The 19,590-nt window shown below is 36.3% G+C and overlaps 1 pseudogene; it reads left to right on the top strand.

The window, feature by feature from the left end:
* The first annotated feature begins 15,175 nt into the window (after window positions 1-15,175).
* Window positions 15,176-16,330, top strand: LOC116422166 (annotated as a pseudogene).
* The last annotated feature ends 3,260 nt before the right edge of the window (window positions 16,331-19,590 follow it).

Raw genomic sequence — 19,590 nt, 5'->3', positions numbered from 1 at the left:
ATTTTGGCCCCAAAAAATTTTGTAAAAGGGGCCCCCAAAACCCAAAAACCCGGAAAGGAAAAGTCCCTTTTATAATTTTTTTAAAAAATTTTTTTTTTTTTAAATTGGGGTTATTAAAAAGGGAAAAACCCCGGGGTTTTTAAAATTTTTTTTTTTTTTAAAAGGGTTTTTAAATTTAATGGGCCCCTTTTTTTTTTTTAAACTTGGGGTTTTAATTTTTTTTTTTTTTTTTTTTTAAACCCCAAAAATTTTTTAAAAACCCCTTTTTCCTTTTTAAAACCCTTTTAAAAAAACCCCCCCCCCTTTGGAAAATTTGGGGCCCCCCAAAAAAAACTCCTTCCTTTTCCTTTATTTGGGAAAAAACCCCTTTGGGATCCCCCTTTTTGGTTTTGGGGTTTTTTTTTTCCCCCCTTTTTTTAAAAAATTTTTAAAAAATTTCTTTTTTTTTTTAATTTCCCCCAAAATTTTTTCCCTTTTTTGGTTTGGAAATTTTGGGGAAAAATTGAAAAATTTTTTTTTTAAGGTTTCCAAACCCCAAAAACCCCCCCCTTTAAACCCCCCCCTTTTTTTTTTAAAATTTTAAATTTTGGGAACCCCAAAAAATCCCCGGAAGGGGCCCCCCTTTTCCCCCCTTTTAAAAAATTTAATTTTTTTAAAGGGTTTTGGGTTTGGTGGCTGGGGAAAAAATTTTTTTTCCCCCGGGCCCCGGAAAGGAAAGTTCCCCAGGGGGGAAAAAAAAAAGTTTAAAAAAATTTTTTAAAAATTCTTGGTTAAAACCCCAAAAAAATTTTGGCCCCAAAAAAATTTTAAATTAAAGGCCAAAAAATTTTTTATTCCTTTTTAAATTTCCTTTGGAAAAATTTTTCCCTTTCCCTTCCCGGGTTCCCAAAAAAATTTTTCCCTTTTTTTTTCCCCCGGGGGGGGCCTTTTCTTTTTGGGAAAAAAATTTTTAAAATTTGGGGGGAAAATTTTTCCCCCCAAATTTTTTTTTTTAAAATTTTTTTTTTAAAAAATTTTTTTTTTTTTTCCAAAAAAAAAAAGGGCCGGGTTTTTTTTCCCAGGGAAAGTTTTTCCCTTTTTTTTTTTGGGGGTTTTTTTTTTTTAAAAAATTTTTTTTTTTTTAAAGGTTTTTTTTTTTAAATTTAATTTTTTGGAATTTTAATTTTTCCCAAAGTTTTTTAAAAAGGGTTTCGGTTTTAAAAATTCTTCAGGGGGAATTTTTTAAAAAAAAAGGGGTTTTTTTAAATTTTTTTCCCCTTTTTCCAAACCTTTGGGGAAATTTTTAAATTTTAAAATTTTTTAAAAAAATTTTTGTTAAAATTTGGGGGTTGGGGGCCCCGGGGTTTCCCCCCAAAACCCCAAATTTTAAATTAAACGTTTTTGGTTTTTTTTTTTTTTCCCCCTTGGTTTTTTTTTTTCCCCGGCCCCTTTTGGGTTGGAAAAAAAAGGGGGGCCCCCCCCCCCCCAAACCCCGGGGCCCGGGGCCCGCCCCCCGGGGGAAAAAAGGGCCCCCAAAAAAAAATTCCCCGGAACCCCTTGGTTTAAATTTTCCCCCAAAAATTTGGGGAAAAACCAAATTTTCCCCCCAACCCCAAATTTTAAACCTTTTTCCCCCCCCAGGAAAAAAGGGGGGGTTGGGGGTTCAAGGGGGAAAAAAAAATTTCCCCCCCAAAAACTTTTAAAAAAATTTTTTTGGGGGCCCAAACCCAATTTTTTAAAACCAATTTTTTTGGGGGGGTTGTTTTTTTTTTCCCCAAAAAAACTTTTTGGGCCGAAAATAAGGAAAAATTTTTAAAGAAGAGGGGAAAGGGTTTTTCCGCCCCCTTTTTCCCGGGTTTCTCCCTTCCCCCAAAAGGGGGGGTTTTTTTCGGGGGGAAGGGGGGGGTTGGAACCCCTTTTTTTTGGGGGGTTTTTTTTTTTAAAAAGGAAAAAAAAAAAAGGGCTTTAAACCAAAGTTTTAAAAGAAAACCTGGCCCCCAACCAAAAGGAACCCCAGGAAAAAAATTTCCTTTAATTTCCCCCTTTTTCAAACCAAAAACCGGAAATTTAAAATTTAAAAATTTGGAATTTTTTTAAAAAAACCCCCTTTTTTTTTTTTAAAAAAAATTTTTTTTTTTTTGGGGTTTTTTTAAAATTTTAAAAAAAAAATTTTTTTCCAAAAAAAATTTTTTTCCAAAACAAATTTACTTTTGGAGATCCCCAGTAGAAAAAAAAGGGGGAAAAGAAAAAATTTTTCCCCAAAAACCAAATTTTTTTTGGGGGGGGTTTTTTTTAAAAAGGAAAAGGCCCCCCAAACCCCGGGGAACAACCCAATTGGGGGGAATAAGGGTTTTTGGGTACCTTTGGGTTTTTTTTTTTTTTTTTTGGTTTGGTTTTTTTTTGGATTTTTAAAAATTTGGGTTTGGGCCGGATTTTTTTTGGGGTTCCAAAGGCCTTTAAAACCTTTTTTTTTTTTTTTTTTTGGGTTTTTTTTTTTTTTTCTTTTGGTTTTAAATTTTAAAAATTCAAAAAAAAATTTTTAAAATTTTTTGGGTAAAAATTTTTTAAAAATTTTAAAAAAAATGAATTTTTTTAAAAAATTTTAAAAAAATAAAAACTTAAAAAAAAATTTTTTTGCCAAAAAAAACCCAAAAGGAAAAAAAAAGGGAAAAAAAGGGGAAAAAAGCTTCCCCGGGAAAATTTTAAAAAAAAAAAAAAAAAAAAAAATTTTTGGTTTGGAAAAATTTTAAAATAACCCTTTTTTAAGGTTTTAATTTCCCCTTTTTTTCCCCCCCCAAAAAAAAATTTTTTTTTTTTTTAAAATAAACCTTTTTAACCTTTTTAAAAAAGGGTTAAGGGGAAAGGGTTTTAATTTTTTTTTTTTAAAAAATTTTTTTTAAATTTTTCCCCTTTGGAATTTTTTTTTTTTTTTAAAATTTTTTTTTTTTTTTTAAAAAAAATTTTTTGGTAAAAACGGGATTTGGTTTAAAATAAATTTTTGGGTTTGTTTAAATTTTTTTTTTTTTTTTTATTTTTTTTTCCCAAATTTTTAAATTTTTTTCCCCAAATTTTTTTCCAATTTGGTTTTTTTCCTTTTAAAAAAAAAATTTTAAAAGGAAAATTAAGTTTTAAAGGGTTAAATTTTAAATTTTTTGGTTTTAAAAAGGGGGAAAAAATTTTTTCCCCCGGGGACCCCTTTTCAATTTTTAAATTTTTTTTTTTTGTTTTTTTAAATTTCTTTTCCCTTTTTTTTCCTTTTTTCCCAAAACCCCTTTTTCCACCCCCCCAAAAGGCCACCCCCTTTCCCAAAAGAAAAAAAAAAAAGGGGAATTTAAACTTTTGGGGTTTTTTAAATTGGAAAAGTTTGTTTTTGGAATTTTAATTTTAAGGGGTTTTAAATTTTTTGGGGAAATTTTAAAATTTTTTTAAATTTTTTTTTTTTTATTTATTTAATTTTTGGGGTTTTATTTTTTTAAAAAAAAAGGGGGGGGAAAAAAAAATTAAAAAGGAAAAGGGGGAAAAAAATTGGGGGTTTAATTTTTTAAATTTAATTTAATTTAATTTTATTTTTTTAATTTAAACCCTTTATTTGGGGTTTTTTTTCCCCCTTAAATTTTTTTTTTTTTAAAAAAAAATTTTTGGGTTTTTTTTTTCCCCTTTTTCCCCCCCCCCCAGGTTCCTTTTTTTTCCCCAAAAAATTTTTTTTTTTTTAAAAGGGGTTTTTTTTTCCCGGAAATTTGGTTCCGCCCCTTTTTTGGCCCCCCCGGAAATTGGGTTTTCCGGCCCCCCCCCCGGGGGGGGAAAAAACTCCCCTTTCCCCCTGGGCCTTTTGGGGGGGGAAAGGCAAAAAAGGCCCCAAAGGAAAAATTTTTTTAAAAAAAAGGAATTTGGTTTTGTTTTTTTTAAAAAATTTTTTTTTTTTCCCGGGTTTTTAAAAAATTTTTTTTTTAAATTTTCAAATTTTTGTTTTAAATTTTTGGTTTTAAATTTTCTAAAAAAATTCAAAATTTTAAAATTTTTTGGGGTTTAGGGAAAGGGAAAAATTAATGGGGGTTTTTTTTTTTAAATTTTCCTTTTTTAAATTTTTCCCCAATTTTTAAATTCCAAATTTTTATTTTTTTTTTTTTTTTAAATTTTTTAAAAGGGTTTTTTTATTTTTTCCCAAAAATTTTTTTTTAAAAAAAATTTTTTGGGTTTTTCCCTTTTTTTTAAAACCCCGGCCCCAAATTGGGGAAAAATTTTTTTTTTTAAAAAAACCCCTTCCCCTTGGAATTTTTCCCTTTTTTTTTAAAACCCTTTTTCCCAATCCTTTTTCCCAAATTTTTTTTAAATTTAAATTTTTTTTGGGGGGCCAATTAAAAATTTATTAAATTTTTGTTGGAAAAAAAAAAGGGGGAATTAAATTTAAAAAAAAAATTTTCTTTTAAAAAATAAAAAAAAAAAAAAAAAAAATTTTTTTGGTTAAGGTTTTTTAAAAAAAAAAAAAAAAATTTTTAAAAGGGGGGAAAAAAAAAAAAAAATGGAGGGAAAAAAAAAAAATTTAAAAATTTAAAAAAAAAAAAAATAAAAAAAAAAAAAAAATTTAAAGGAAAAAAAAAAAAAAGGTTCCAAAACGGGTTAAAAAAAAAAAAAATTTACAAAAAAAACAAAAAAAAAAATTTTTTAAAAAAAAAAAAAAAATTTAAAAAAGGGAAAAATTAAAAAAAAATTTAAAAAAAAAAAAAAAGAAAAATAAAAAAAACCAAAATTTTAATTTAGGGGAAAAAAAAAAGGGGAGAAAAAAAGGAAATTTGGAAGGTTTTTTGGTTTTTTTAACTATTTAAAAAGGGAAAAAATTTAAAAGGTTTTGGGTTTTTCCCAAGTTTTTAAAAAAAAGGGGGGAATTTTTTAAAGGAAAAACCGGGTTGGGGAAAAGGAAAGGGGTTTCCCCCAAAAAGGGGGGAAGGGTTTTTAAACCAAGGTTTTTTTGGGTGGAAAAAGGGGGGGGGGGGGGGTCCAACACCAAACCGGGTTTTTTTTAGGGGGAAAAGGGGGGGGGAAAAAAAAAAAAACCCCGGAAAATTTAAGGAAAGGGGAAAAACCGGCCAACCCCGGGGGTTTTAAGGGCCGGGAAAAAGGGGTTTTCCAAAATTTGGGGCCCAGAACCTTTCCCCAAAGGGGGGGGGCCGGGGTAAATTTTTTAAAAAAAAATTTTGGGAAAAGGGGTTCATTTCTTTTAAAAAAAAAATTAATTTTTAAAAAAAAAAAAAATTAATTTTCCCTTTAAAAAAACCCCAAAAACTTTAATTAAAAAAAAAAAATTTTAATATTTAATAAAAAACCATAAATTTTTAAAAATTTCCTTAAAAAAAAAACCCTTAAAAAGGAAAATTTTTTTTTTTAAAAAAAATTTTAAAATTTAAAAATTTTTTAAAAAAAGGAAAATTTAAATTAACCAAACCCAAAAATTTTAAATTTTTAAAAAAAAAATTTTGGAAAAAACCCAAATTTTAAAAAAAAAAAAGAAACCCCCTTTCCAAAAAAAATTTTAATTTTAAAAATTTTTTTAAAAAAACCCCCCTTTAAAAAAGGGTTAAAACCAAAATTTTTTAGGGAAAAATTAACCTTTCCCCCTTCCCAAAGAAAAGGGGGAAATTTTTCCCCCCCTTTTTCCGGGAAAGGGGAGCCCAAAAGGAAGGAAAGTCCCTTTTTAAAAAAAAATTGGGGGGGGTGGGCCGGCCCTTTCCCCCCCTTTAAATTTTTAAAAAAGGGTTTTGGGGGGTTTTTTTAAAATTTTAAAAAATTTAAAAAAAAATTTAAAAAAAATTTTTTTTAAACCTTCGGGAAACCCAAAAAAGGGTTGGGGCCCAAAAATTTTTTTCCCTTTAAAAAAATTCAAAATTTTTAAAAGGACCAAAGCCCAAAAAAAATTTTTTAAATTTAAATCTTTAAACCCCTTTCCTTTAAAAAAATTTTTTTTTCCCCTTTTTCAAATTTTAAACCCTTAAATTTTTTTTTTTAAACCTTTTAAAAGGGTTTTTTTTCCCTTTTAAAAAAAGGGGGCCCCCTTAAGGTTGGAATTTTTCCCCCGGGGCCCGGTTTCCCCGGAAAACCCTTTTTTTCCCAATTTAATTAATCCCCCTTTTTGGGGTTTTTTCCCCTTGGAAAGGCCTTTGGGTTCCCCAACACCAAGGGGGGGAAAAATTTTCCCCCCTTTTTCCAACCGGAGGGTTAATTTCTACCCATTCCAAGGAATAATAATATCAGATACTGTCTTATGAAGACTCCTTTCCCCATGTCTGGGGTGCCTCCCCCTCATTAGGCTTCCCCTTTCTCCAGTGGCTCACCCACCCTGTCAGTCCCTTTCCCACTCTCAGTACCCTGACTCTCCCCTGCCTCTGTCTACCCTCTTCATCTGAGCCACTCTTATATATGTCATTGAGAATTCTGATTGTTTGCTGGATTATGGGAAAGGATAGTCTCATTCAGCCTGGGACCAAACATGGATCCATTGGTCCCAGTATGTCTCTCCATTGAATAAATTTTTCAATAGTCTCTAATCTGTGTCTTGCTCAGTTTCTCAGGCAATACAAAGGGTAAAATGACTGTGGTCTCAAGTGTATAGGTGTGAACAGCAATGTGTATCTGGAGGCCCATAATATATATTTTTTTAAAAGCGGTTGAACCCCAGTGGAGAGTGGAAGCACTTTCGGGAATGTCTCTAACCCCTAGTCCCATGCTCTATGGGACCCAATTTCTCTCTGGGGAATCTCCAAAATGTAATCCCAGAGAAATGGAAAAAGACAGAGGTTAAAGATCAATTTAATAGTTTATTAAATGGAGAGATTTACTCGGACCAAATGAATCCATGGTTGGTCCCAGGGTTGAATGAAACTATAGTGTCAAAGAATCCAGCCCTGAGTATTGGGACAGCAAGATTTTTATAGGATAATAAGAACAATGACACAATGGAGGGAGGTACTGGAGAGGTGACAGATATTCTAATGATATCTAAAATGCACAGACCTTTCTCTTGTCAAACATTAAGAAGGAATGATTATAGCCTGAAGATAGAAAAACTTTATCTCATCAAACATTAAGAGGGAAAGATTATAACCTGAGGCAGAGTAACTAAAGAGGACAATTGGGAAACTGGGTCAGGACATTAAAAGGACACTATGGCACAACATGGTCCATGTGTTTTATGTACTGTTTGTCTGGCATCTGTTTGTGATTTTGTTTGGTTCAGAGCTCTGCTAAATGAAGAAATTTGGGAATTGTTAACATTTACTGGTAATTTTAAATTTAAAAAAACTGGCACTTTGGTAGTTTAAATTTAGGCACTACTTAAATGGAGCTACATTAGATAAGACCTTTGAAAAACAAATGGAGTTTATGCTAATTGCTTTGCACTCAGACTGGAGAAAACATCTGATTAAAATGAATTTTAAAATTGTGGAAAATAATTTTACTGTTGCCTTTACCTGCCAGATCTGTTCTGAGTATTCTTTTGGGCAGTTTTAAATTGTGAGAAATAATTTTACCGTTGCCTTTGCAGGCTAGATTTGGTTATCTCTGAAAGTAAGATCCTAAGAATTTGTTGGAGTGAAGTTCTGTTAACTTACTTGAAAGGGGTCAGGTGTCTCCAATTAGGATCTGACTTTTCTAAGTTGAAGCTTAGGAAAAGTCCCTCAGGAACCCACCCCCACCTTATTACTTTCTACTTTAAAGGTTGGGTGGGGTAGGGATCTTTTGCCTTACACTGGCCCCCACTGCTCTCTGCTACTTCTGCTACAGAGCACTTAATTATCCTGGGGTGGGGTGGGGTTAGCTCCCCTTCCCTCCCCCTGTCTCTTTGGAGGTAGAGTGGGGGGAAGAGCAGCCCAATGGAATTCCTCCTCCACAAACTAAGTGTGCTCAAGCCCTTTCTGCAGAGGCTTGGCTTTGGCAAAAGCCCAATTTTAAGTTAATTGATCTATAATTTGGTAAGGCTGTTTCTAAAGATTTAAAGGATATTTTTTAAAAATTGCAGATTTTTTTCTGTAGAAATGGGTGTTCTGTATAAATTTATTCGATTCTATCCTGAGGTTATGCCTATCATTTAGTTTTTCCTTGTACTTTTGAAAATGTTTCTGTTAAATATGAAAGCTGATTTGTGAACTTAATGAAATAAATCAATTACCTAAATATAAGGTTATGTTATTTATGAAAGTTTAATATATTTAAGAACCTCTTGGATTCTTTTATGTGATATTAAGACGTTCTGTATAGGATATTTTTAATATATAGTTATTATAGTTGAATATATAATATATAGGATAGTTTTAATTGATTGTATTAGGTCATTTAAGAGCCTCTGAAAATTATATTTTTGTCCTTTTGAAAAAGGGAAATATTCAATTTGAATATATATTTATGTATTGGGTATTTTTCAAAGCAAACTGATTTGTATGTATAATGTTCACTTATGGGAACATCTACTTAGATGGAAAGAAGTGAACTTACTGAGACAAATTGTTTCTGTCATAAATATATGGTTATGTTAAAGATCTGTTTAGGATATGTCTTAAACATGCTTAATAGAATTTGTCATTTGAAGTAAAATTCTTTGACTCATCATTATCGCTATTTGGGAGTTTTAACACTCCACCCTCTGAGAGTGAGTGGACAATTATCTAGAGTAAAAATAAATTAAAGTTATTTCAACCTGTTTTGCTGGAAGTTAAATTTTAACTGCTTATGTTAGGATTCTGTCCCTGCATTTTTCCTCCTGTAACTAATTCCTATGATCAGAGCAATGATCAATAGAAACTGTTAATGCAATTCAATAATGTCATACTTTGCTATTTCCTAATCTGGTTATATGTTATACCTGGTTATATGTAATCATTATATACTAAATATCAGTTTGCTGGTTGTTTCTAAAGAATAATCCCCAATCAGAAACCTGTCCTAGGACTAGCAATCTCTCTGATCTGTCTCTCCACTCGTTTTACCCCAGGTCATTAATCAGTATTTCAGCATTTTGAAATCAGGACTCTCATAGTTCCAGGTTGTCTGCCTTTGTCTAACTGCATAATCTGGTCAGAAATCTGTTTCCTAGTAGCAGCTCCTGTTCTATTGAGAGAGGACAGATGGAGCTACTCAAGCCCCACTTTTTCCCTTTTTGGTGTCCTTGCCAGACTTGGGCTGCCCTCTTAAGGCAGCAGGTCTGTCTTGAGTACACTACGAGCAGAGGCTGAATAAAATGCACAAATGACCACAGACCTAACTCCCAGTGAACTGTCCATGTCTGGCTGAGATACCCCAACTGCAGAGGACCTGAACAGGGAGGCTTGTGGGTCTCCCTAAATGAGGAATGCTATTTCATGCTAATAATTCTGGAGTTATCAGGGAACACTTCCTTGCCAAGTTTCAGGAGAAACACTTCCTTGCCATAAGTCCCTGCATTTTTCTATTTTAGTTTGTTATTTGCTTTAATAGGGTTGGTCAAAATTTTGGTCTAAGATGTTTAGAGGAAGGTAATTCAATTATTTGAATATTCAATAGAGAGAGTGTGGAATGTTATCCACAGTTCTCTTATGTAATCCTGACTCAGTTTCCCTAATTATCCTGACTGACTTCTGCCTAGTTTTCCTGCTTTCCTCGTTCTGCAAAAGTTCCCCTTCCTCTTTTTCAGAATACTTGATAGAACATCAGAATGAATCTCCACATCCCAAGCTGTAAGAATATCATATACTGTCTTATCGAGATGCCTTTCCCATGTCTGGGAAACTCCCCTCATTAGGCCATCCTTACTCCAGTAGCTCTCCCAACCCTGTCATTCCCTTTCCCATTATCAGTACCCTTTCTTGCCCCTGCTTAGTCCAATTACCCTTTTCATCTGAGCAACTTGTATATATGTCATTGAGAACTCTGATTGTTTTGCTAGATTATGGGAAAGGATAGTCTCATTCAGCCCTAGGATCAAACAGGATCCATTGGTCCCAGCATTTCTCTCCATTTAATAAATTATCAAATACTCTCTAATTTCTGTCTTACTCAGTTCCTCAGGCATTAGAAAAGGGAAAATGACTGTGGTCTAAAGTGCATAGGAGTGAACACCATTGTGTATCTGGAGCTCCATAACATATATATATATATTTTAAAAAGAGGGTAAACCCCAGTGGAGACAGTAGAAGCACTTTCTGAAGTGGGAGTTCTCTTCTATTGAACCGTAAATAAAGAGATCTTAAAGGAGCAAACTATTAGAAAAATATAACAGAAATTCAGTTCTTAAATCTTTTGTAGAAGCAAAGAAAGAAGGAATCTTCTTTCTGAGTTGAATATCTAAAAAGAACGGATCAGACATAAGAGCCTTTAAAAATATCTTTTAAAAATATAAAGACATCTTGATCCAGTGATTGAATCATAATCGGAAATGAGACTAAAAGGGAAAGTAAGGGATAGGATAGCAAAGGTTGATTTTGTTGTCTTCATAGGAGCCATGGGCTCCAGTTTGGGGAAAAAAGGACTTTGGTGGGGATGGGTCTTTCCTTAATATGTTAACACGTCAGCACATCAGAAAGGTGCTGTTTCGAGGCTTGCAAATGAGATATGTTTCTGCTAAGTGACCCAATGAGGACATCTTTCCAAGTATTATACTTCAGACAAGAAATTTCAGTGGCACCGGCCTCTGCACAATGCAACAAATAGCATTCTATGATATCATTTTCAGATCCCTCATATACACTTGTTCAAACATGGACTTGAAGGGGCCTCTTCGCCCTTATTTCTCTCCTTGCCTTCACAATGTAAAAAGCACCAGTGGTTCACTCATCATTTGCCCCAAGAGTCCACAGTAGATGGCTGCCACAGGTACCAAATACTAAGGATGACAATTTCTGAAAACTGAATGAGTGTAATACTGCCAGTGATGCTCTATTTCTTTGAATTCCTGTTGAAATGGTCAATAAAGTGTGATTATTTAAACCAAGAAAATACTGTCTGCTTTGTTAATGCTTCTTAACATAAAAAGATAGGTCATTTTTTCCCCCTTTGGTGGATGATCTTCTAACACCTAAATTGGAAGGGGAAGGTGGTAGAAGAATAGGAGAAAAAGCCTGAAGAAAATAAAGGGAAGAATCAAAGAAAAGTTCTCTTGGTTGAAGGCCTAGGGAGATAGGTATGGAAAGTCTATTGCTCTGAGTGAGAGATCTACTTGAGGATCATAGCAGACTCAAAGATCTTGTATTAAATAAGAAAATATAAGACATGTCCAGGTATAAAGGGTTGTAAGAATTGCAATAAATTAGTCCTCAACTGAGTAGGAAACTGAAGCAAGACGTTTTGTCTAATAGACTTTCATTTTGTCATTCTGTTTTTATATTCTTCTTTTATAAAACTTTTTGTGCCTCTTCTCAGAGCTATCCCAATATGGAATACAATCTGGAATATGACTGACAAGTCACTTTGTATCCAGGTTAAAGTCCATTTTAATTTAAATCCAATTAAATTCGATCTGCAATATTTTGAAAAATTGAAGATGTTATGTCACAGTTCTATTTTATTGTCCTGACTCAGGTTCCCTAATTATCCTGATTCAGTCCTGCCGCAGTTTCCCTGCTTCTCAGTTCTGCAAAAGTTCCCCTCCCTCTTTTTCAGAATACTTGATAGAACATCAAAATGCCTTTTCCCATCAAAACTATTAGAATATGAGATACTGTCTTATTAAGCATTTATATCCATGTCTGGGGTGCCTCCCCTGTTCATTAGGCCATCCTCTTCTCCAGTGAGCTCACCCACCCTGTCAGTCCCTTTCCCACTTTCAGTACCCTGACTCTGACTCTGCCCCTGCCTCAGTCTACCCTTTTCATCTGAGCCACTTGTATAAATCATTGAGAACTCTCCTGATTTGCTGGATTATTGGAGAGGATAGTCTCATTCAGCCATGGGACCAAACATGGATCCACTGCTCCCAGTATATTCTCCATTTAATAAATTACTCAACAGTGACTAATCTCTGTCTTACTCAGTTTCTCAGGAAATTACAAAGGGAAATGGCTGTGGTGTAGAGTGTATAAGAAGGTAAACCCCACTGGAAAGAGTGGAAGCACTTTCAGAAGTGGGAATTCTCATCTAATGAGCAGTAAATAAAAGAACCTTAAATGGGCAAAAAATTAAAAAAAAAAAAACCAAAACAATTCAGTTCACAAATCTTTTCTGGCAGAACCGAAAGAAAGAAGCCAATTTTCTTTCTGAGTTGAAAATCTAAAAAGAAAGGAATCAGACATAAGGACCTTTTAAAAAATCTTTTAAAATTATAAAGACATCTTGATCCAGTGATTGAATCATAATCATGAAATGAGACAAAAAGGGGAAACTAAGGGGAAGGGATAGCAAAGATTGATATTTGTTTTCTTCATGGGATCAGTTTGGGAAGAAAAGATTTTGTTTTTGGGAAGGGGGTATTTCCTTACCCTGTTTCCATCTCAGCACATCAGACAGGTGAGGTCTTGAGGCTTGCAAATGAGTTATGTTACTGCTAAATGACCAAAGGAGGAGATCTTTCTAAGTACCAAGAGGGAGGGTAGGAGTTTTCTTCTCAAAAGATGATAACACTAAAGTGTGGGACTAGAAGAAAGGTGAGAACTCAGTCCTGAAGCAGAGTGTGGAAGTCTTATCAAAAGACAGGAGCTTTCACCTTTTCAAAATGCTTTCCCCATCATAAGCTACTAGAATATCAGATACTGTCTTATCAAAATGCCCTTCCCCATGTCTGGGTGAGGTACTTCCCCTGATTAGGCCATCCCCTTCCTCAGTGGCTCACCCCTCCCTGTCAGTCCCTTTTCCCACCCTGAGTCCACCCCTGCCTCAGTCTACCCTCTTCATCTGAACCACTTGTATATATGTCATTGAGAACTCTTAATTGTTTTTGCTGATTATTGAGAGGATAGTTTCATTCAGCCCTGTAACCAAACCATGGATCCATTTGTTTCAGTAAATCTCACCCTTTAATAGATTATTCAAAAAGTCTCTAATCTGTGTCTTGCTGTTTCTCAGGCATTACAAAGGGGGAAATGACTGTGGTCTAAAGTGCATAGGTGTTAACACCATTGTGTATCTGGAGGTCCATAACATATATATGTTTTAAAAAGAGGGCAAAAGCCAGTGGAGAGAGTGGAAGCACTTTCAGAAATGGGAGTTCTCATCTATGAGCAGTAAATAAAGGGAGCTTATAGGGGCAAACAATTAAAAAAAATAACAATTCAGTTCTCAAGATCTTTTGTGGAGAACAAAAGAAAAGAAACCAATTTCTTTCTGAGTTGAATATCTAAAAGAAAGGAATCAGAAATAAAGTCAGTTTTAAAAGAAAATCTTTTAAAAATATAAAGACATCTTGATCCAGTGATTGAATCATAATCATGAAATGAGAAAAAGGGAGAAAGTAAGGGAAGGGATAGCAAAGTTGATAATTTTTTTCTTCATAGACCATGGGAACAGTTTGGGAAAAAAAGACTTTTGTTTGGGAAAGGGGTCTTTCTTTACCATGTTTCCATCTCAATAACTCAGAAGTTGATGTCTTGAGGCTTGCAAATGAGTTATTTACTGCTGAGTGACCAAGGAGGAGATCTTTCAAGTACTAAGAGGGAGGGAAGGAGTTTTCTCTCAAGAGATGGTAACACTGAAGTGTGGACAAGAGAAAGGTGAGAACTTAGCCCTGAAGCAGAGTGTGGAAATTTTATCAAAAGACAGGAGTTTTACCTTTTGAGGGGTAAGAGAGGGGCTAAGCAGGATGGATATAAGAAGCACACTGCTTAGTAGAATAGATATCAGATACTGTCTTATCAAAATGCCCTTCCCCAGTCTGGGTGGGTACTCCCTGATTAGGCCATCCCCTTCCTCAGTGGCTCACCCTCCCTGTCATCCCTTTCCCACCCTGAGTCCACCCCTGCCTCAGTCTACCCTCTTCATCTGAACCACTTGTATATATGTCATTGAGAACTCTTAATTGTTTTTGCTGGATTATTGGAGAGGATAGTTTCATTCAGCCCTGTAACCAAACCATGGATCCATTTGTTTCCAGTAAATCTCACCCTTTAATAGATTATTCAAAAGTCTCTAATCTGTGTCTTGCTGTTTCTCAGGCATTACAAAGGGGGAAATGACTGTGGTCTAAAGTGCATAGGTGTTAACACCATTGTGTATCTGGAGGTCCATAACATATATATGTTTTAAAAAGAGGGGAAAAGCCAGTGGAGAGAATGGAAGCACTTTCAGAAATGGGAGTTCTCATCTATGAGCAGTAAATAAAGGAATCTTATAGGGGCAAATAATTAAAAAAAATAACAATTCAGTTCTCAAATCTTTTGTGGCAGAACCAAAAGAAAGAAGCCAATTTCTTTCTGAGTTGAATATCTAAAAAGAAAGGAATCAGAAATAAAGTCCTTTTAAAGAAAATCTTTTAAAAATATAAAGATATCTTGATCCAGTGATTGAATCATAATCATGAAATGAGACAAAAAGGAGAAAGTAAGGGGGAGGGATAGCAAAAGTTGATAATTCTTTTCTTCATAGGAGCCATGGGGAAGCAGTTTGGGAAAAAAAGACTTTGGGGGACAAGGGGGTCTTTCTTTACCATGTTTCCATCTCAATAACTCAGAGAGGTGATGTCTTGAGGCTTGCAAATGAGGTATATTACTGCTGAGTGACCCAGGAGGAGATCTTTCCAAGTACTAAGAGGGAGGGAAGGAGTTTTCTTCTCAAGAATTGGTAACACTAAAGTGTGGGAGGAGAAGAAAGGTGAGAACTCAGCTCTGCAGCAGAGTGTGGAAGTCTTATCAAAAGACAGGAGTTTTTACCTTTTTGAGGGTGGAGTGAAGAGAGGGGCTAAGCAGGGGAAGAGATATAAGAAGGCTCACACAGCTCAGTGCCAACATCTTTTGCTCTCAGAGCTCAAAGGAAGGAGCTAGCACTCTCCCTACCTGAAAAGGAAGGAATCAAAGGCTGAGGAACTCTCATGCAAGAGTTTAATTGCTAACCTCCAGCCAGGTCTCACTTGCTTGCATCTGCCTGAACAACCTCACTGACTGGTGATTGACAGTGCAGAGAGGGCCTTCTCCAGGGCAGTGAGTGAGGCACTGACACCTCAGCCTGTACAGAGAGCAGGGAAACATTAACTAGACAAGGCCACTTGCTGCTGAGCAGGAACCTGCAGACTCTGTGCACCATTGACAAGATGCTCCAGAAAGAGGTGGGCCTGAGCACCTGTGAGAAACATGGAGAACAAGAGATGTTCTTCTGTCAGGAAGACCAGAGGCCCATCTGTGATTCCTGCTTATCAGCCCCAGAGCACAAGGACCACCAAGTCCTTCCCTTGGAGACAGCTGCTGACAAGTGCAAGAAGAAGCTCGGTCAGATATGGAGGATCTTACAGAAGAAAGAAGAGAAATTTCAAACTGCACTGGACACCTTGAGAAGAAGAGAGGCACAATTCACAGAGCGCACCTACACTTTGAGAGAGTCAGCTATTTCTGAATATAGGAAAATTCACCAATTCTTAATGGATGAAGAATATCAATGCCTGGAAAGGCTGGGGCAGCAATCCAGAGACAATATGGCCAAACTGGAGGAGAAGGAGCATGAACTGACCCAACAAATCCAGAATCTACGACAAATGGTATTCCAAGTAGAGGAGAATTTGGACATGATGCCCTTGGAAATGATCCAGGCTGTGCCAGACACTTTGAAAAAAAAGGAAGAACTTGTATTCCAAAGACCAGCACTTCCTTCCATTTCCTGGCCTACCTGCCCTGTCACAGGCATGAGAGAAATGCTCAGGAGTTGCCACAGGGATATAACCCTTGATCCTGAATCAGCCCATCCTCATCTCATCCTGTCTGAAGATTTCGAGAGGGTCCAGTATGGCAGCATCTGTCAAGACCTTCCTGACAACAAAGAGAGATTTGATTGTGTTCTTGGGGTTTTAGGAGCCCAGAAATTCACCTCAGGAAAACACTATTGGGAAGTGGAGGTGGGAGACAAGACAGAGTGGGAACTGGGCATCTGTAAAGATTCAATCAATAGAAAAGGGAAAGACTCTTTGTCATCTAACGATGTAGTGACCATCGCAGCATTCACATCTGGAAATAGTTTCTTCTTCTGTACTTCAGACGAGAACTTTCTATTGGGCCGGCCTGCGCACAAAGTGGGCATTTTTCTTGATTATGACAAGCAACAAATAGCATTTTATGATGTCACATACAGATCCCTTATCTACAGTAAGTCAAACATGGATTTGGAGGGGCCTCTTCGCCCTTATTTCTCTCCTTGCCTTCCCAATGAGAAAAGCACCCCTGGTTCACTCATCATTTGCCCCAAGACTCCACAGTAGAGGGCTGTCACAGGACTAATTACAAAGGATGACTCTTTCTGAAAAGTGAATGACTGTAACACTGTCAGTGATGCTCTATTTCTTTGAATTCCTGTTGAAATGGTCAATAAAATGTGATTATTTAAACCAAGAAAATACTGTCTCCTGTGTTAATCCTTATCATAAAATGGACTGGCCATTTTTTTCCCCATGGCTGATCTTCTAACCCCTAATTTGGAAGGGGAGGGTGATAGAAGAATAGGATAAAACGCCTGAGGAAAGTAAAAGGGAAGGGGGAAAGTTTCAAGTATAAGAGGAGGCAGAGCAAAATTGGGAATGCTAAATGAGTGTAGGAATAAATAAACAACCAAGCAGATAAGGAAGCAAAGAAACAAAGAAAAGTTCTCTTGGTTGAAGGCCTAGGGAGATGGGTATGGAAAGTCTATTGCTCTGAGGGAGAGATCTACTTGAGGATCATAGCAGACTCAAAGATCTTGTATTAAATAAGAAAATATAAGACATGTCCAGGTATAAAGAGGTTGTGAAGAATTGCAATAAATTAGTCCTCCACTGAGTAGGAAATTGAAGCAAGACATTTTCCCAAATAGACTTTCATTTTGTCATTCTGTTTTTATACCCTTCTCCTGTAGAACTTTTTGTGCTTCTTTTTAGAGCTATCCCATTATGGAATATAATCTAGAATATGATTGATACAGTCACCATGTGTCCAGGTTAAAGTCCATTTTAATTTAAATCCAATTAAACTCAATCTGCAATATTTTGAAAAATTGAAGATATTATGCCACAGTTCTCTTTTTTTGTCCTGACTCAGTTTCCTTAATTTTGCTGACTCAGTCCTGCCTCAGTTTCCTTGCTTCTCAGTTCTGCAAAAGCTCCCCTCCCTCTTCATCAGAATATTTGATAGAACATCAGAATGCTTCTCCCCTTCCCATGCTATTTAAATATCAGATACTCTCTTATCAAAATGACTTTCCCCATGTCTGGGCTGGCTCCCCGTCATTAGGCCATCCCACCTCCAGTGGCTCTGCCCCTGCCTTATTCTACCCTCTTCATCTGAGCCAAGTGTATATATGTCATTGAGAACTCTGGTTTTTTGCTGGATTATTGGAGAGGACAGTCTCATTCAGCGCTGCCACCAAACATGTATGCATTAGTCCAGTATCTCTACATTTAATAAATTTTTCAATAGTCTCTAATCTCTGTCTTCTTCAGTTTCTCAGGCAATGCAAAGTGTAAAATGCCTGAAGTCTAAAGTGCATAGGTGTTAACACCATTATGTATCTGGTGGTCCATAACATACACATATTTTAAAAAGAGGGCAAACCCTAGTGGAGAGAGTGGAAGCACTTTGGGAAGTAGGAGTTCTCAACTTTTGAGCAGTACATAAAAGGACCTTAAAGGGGCAAACAATAATAATAATAATAATAAAATAACAATTCAGTTCTCAAAACTTTTGTGGCAGAACCAAAAGAAAAAAGCCATTTTTCTTTCTGAGCTGAATATCTAAAAAGAAAGGAATCAGAAATAATGTCCTTTAAAAAAAATCTTATAAAAATATAAAGACCTCTTGATGCAGTGATTGAATTATAATCATGAAATGAGGCAAAAAGGGGGAAGGATAGCAAAGGTTGATTTTTGTTGTCTTCAAGGGAGCCATGGGCTCCAGGTTGGGGAAAAAAGAACTTTGGTTGGGGGGGGAGGTGTCTTTCCTTAATATGTTTCCATCTCAGAACATCAGGCAGGTGAGGTCTTGAGGCTTCCAAAAGAGGTATATTACAACTGAGTGACCCCAGGAGGCTATCTTTCCAACTACTAATAGGGAGGGAATGAGTTCTCATCTCAAGAATTGGTAACACTAAAGTGTGGGAGGAGAAGAAAGGTGAGAACTCAGCTCTGGAGCCAAGTGTGGAAGTCCTATCAAAACACAGGAGTTTTTACCTTTTTGAGGGTGGAGTGAAGAGAGGGGCTAAGCAGGGGAAGAGATATAAGAAGGCTCACACAGCTCAGTGCCAACATCTTTTGCTCTCAGAGCTCAAGGGCAGGAGCTAGCACTCTCCCTACCTGAAAAGGAAGGAATCAGGTTAAAGAACACACATGCAAGAGTTTAATTGCTAACCTCCAGCCAGGTCTCACTTGCTTGCATCTGCCTGAACTACCTCACTGACTGGTGACTGAGAGTGCAGAGAGGGCCTTCTCCAGGGCAGTGAAGGAGCCACTGGAAACTCAGCCTATACAGAGAGCAGGGAAACATTCATTAGACAAGGCGACTGGCTGCTGAGTAGGAACCTGCAGACTCTTTGCATCATTGACAAGATGCTGCAGAAAGAGGTGGGCCTGAGCACCTGTGATCAACATGGAGAACAAGAGATGTTCTTCTGTGAGGAAGACCAGAGGCCCCTCTGTGATTCCTGCTTATCAGCCCCAGAGCACAAGGACCACCAAGTCCTTCCCTTGGAGACAGCTGCTGACAAGTGTAAGAAGAAGCTCCGTGAGATATGGAGGATCTTACAGAAAAAAGAAGAGAAATTTCAAACTGCACTGGACACCTTGAGAAGAAGAGAGGCACAATTCACAGAGCACAATTTGCATTTGAAAGACACAGCTATTTCTGAATATGCAAAAATTCACCAATTTTTAATGGATGAAAAATATGAATACCAAGAAATGTTGGTGCACACATCCAGAAGGAACCTACTCCAACTAGAATTGAACGAGACCAAGCTGTTCCAACAAATACAAAAGCTGCAACAAGTGAAGTTTGAAGTAGAGGAGAATTTGGACATGATGCCCTTGGAAATGATCCAGGCTGTGCCAGACACTTTGAAAAAAAAGGAAGAACTTGTATCCAAAGGAAAAATTCCTTCCTTTCTGGCCTGCCGCTCCATTACAGGCAATGAGAAAATGCCAGGGAGTTTCTTCGGGATATAACTTTGATCCTGAATCAGCTCCATCCTCATCTCATCCTGTCTGAGGAATTTGGAAGAGGGTCCAGTATGAAGCATCTGCCGACCTGCCTAACAAAAAGAGAGATTACAGTCTGGCTTTGTGAATTGGGAGCTGGGAATTCACCTCTCAAACACTACTGGAGGGTTAAGAAAGAGACAGAGGGAATCTGGCTCTGTAAAGATTCAGTCAGGAGAAAGGGGCCGATCTCCTCCCTCATCTGAGGGATAGGTACCCAATGGGTTTACATCTGGAAATGGATTCTTCCTCTTGGAGTTCAGAAAAGGGCTGTCAAACAGCTTGCCTATCACAAAGTG

Source organism: Sarcophilus harrisii, chromosome 3 (genome assembly GCF_902635505.1).
Source record: "Sarcophilus harrisii chromosome 3, mSarHar1.11, whole genome shotgun sequence".
Taxonomy (NCBI): Eukaryota; Metazoa; Chordata; class Mammalia; order Dasyuromorphia; family Dasyuridae; genus Sarcophilus; species Sarcophilus harrisii.
Note: the sequence above shows the minus strand (reverse complement) of the source record. Positions and strands in the feature narration are given on the sequence as shown.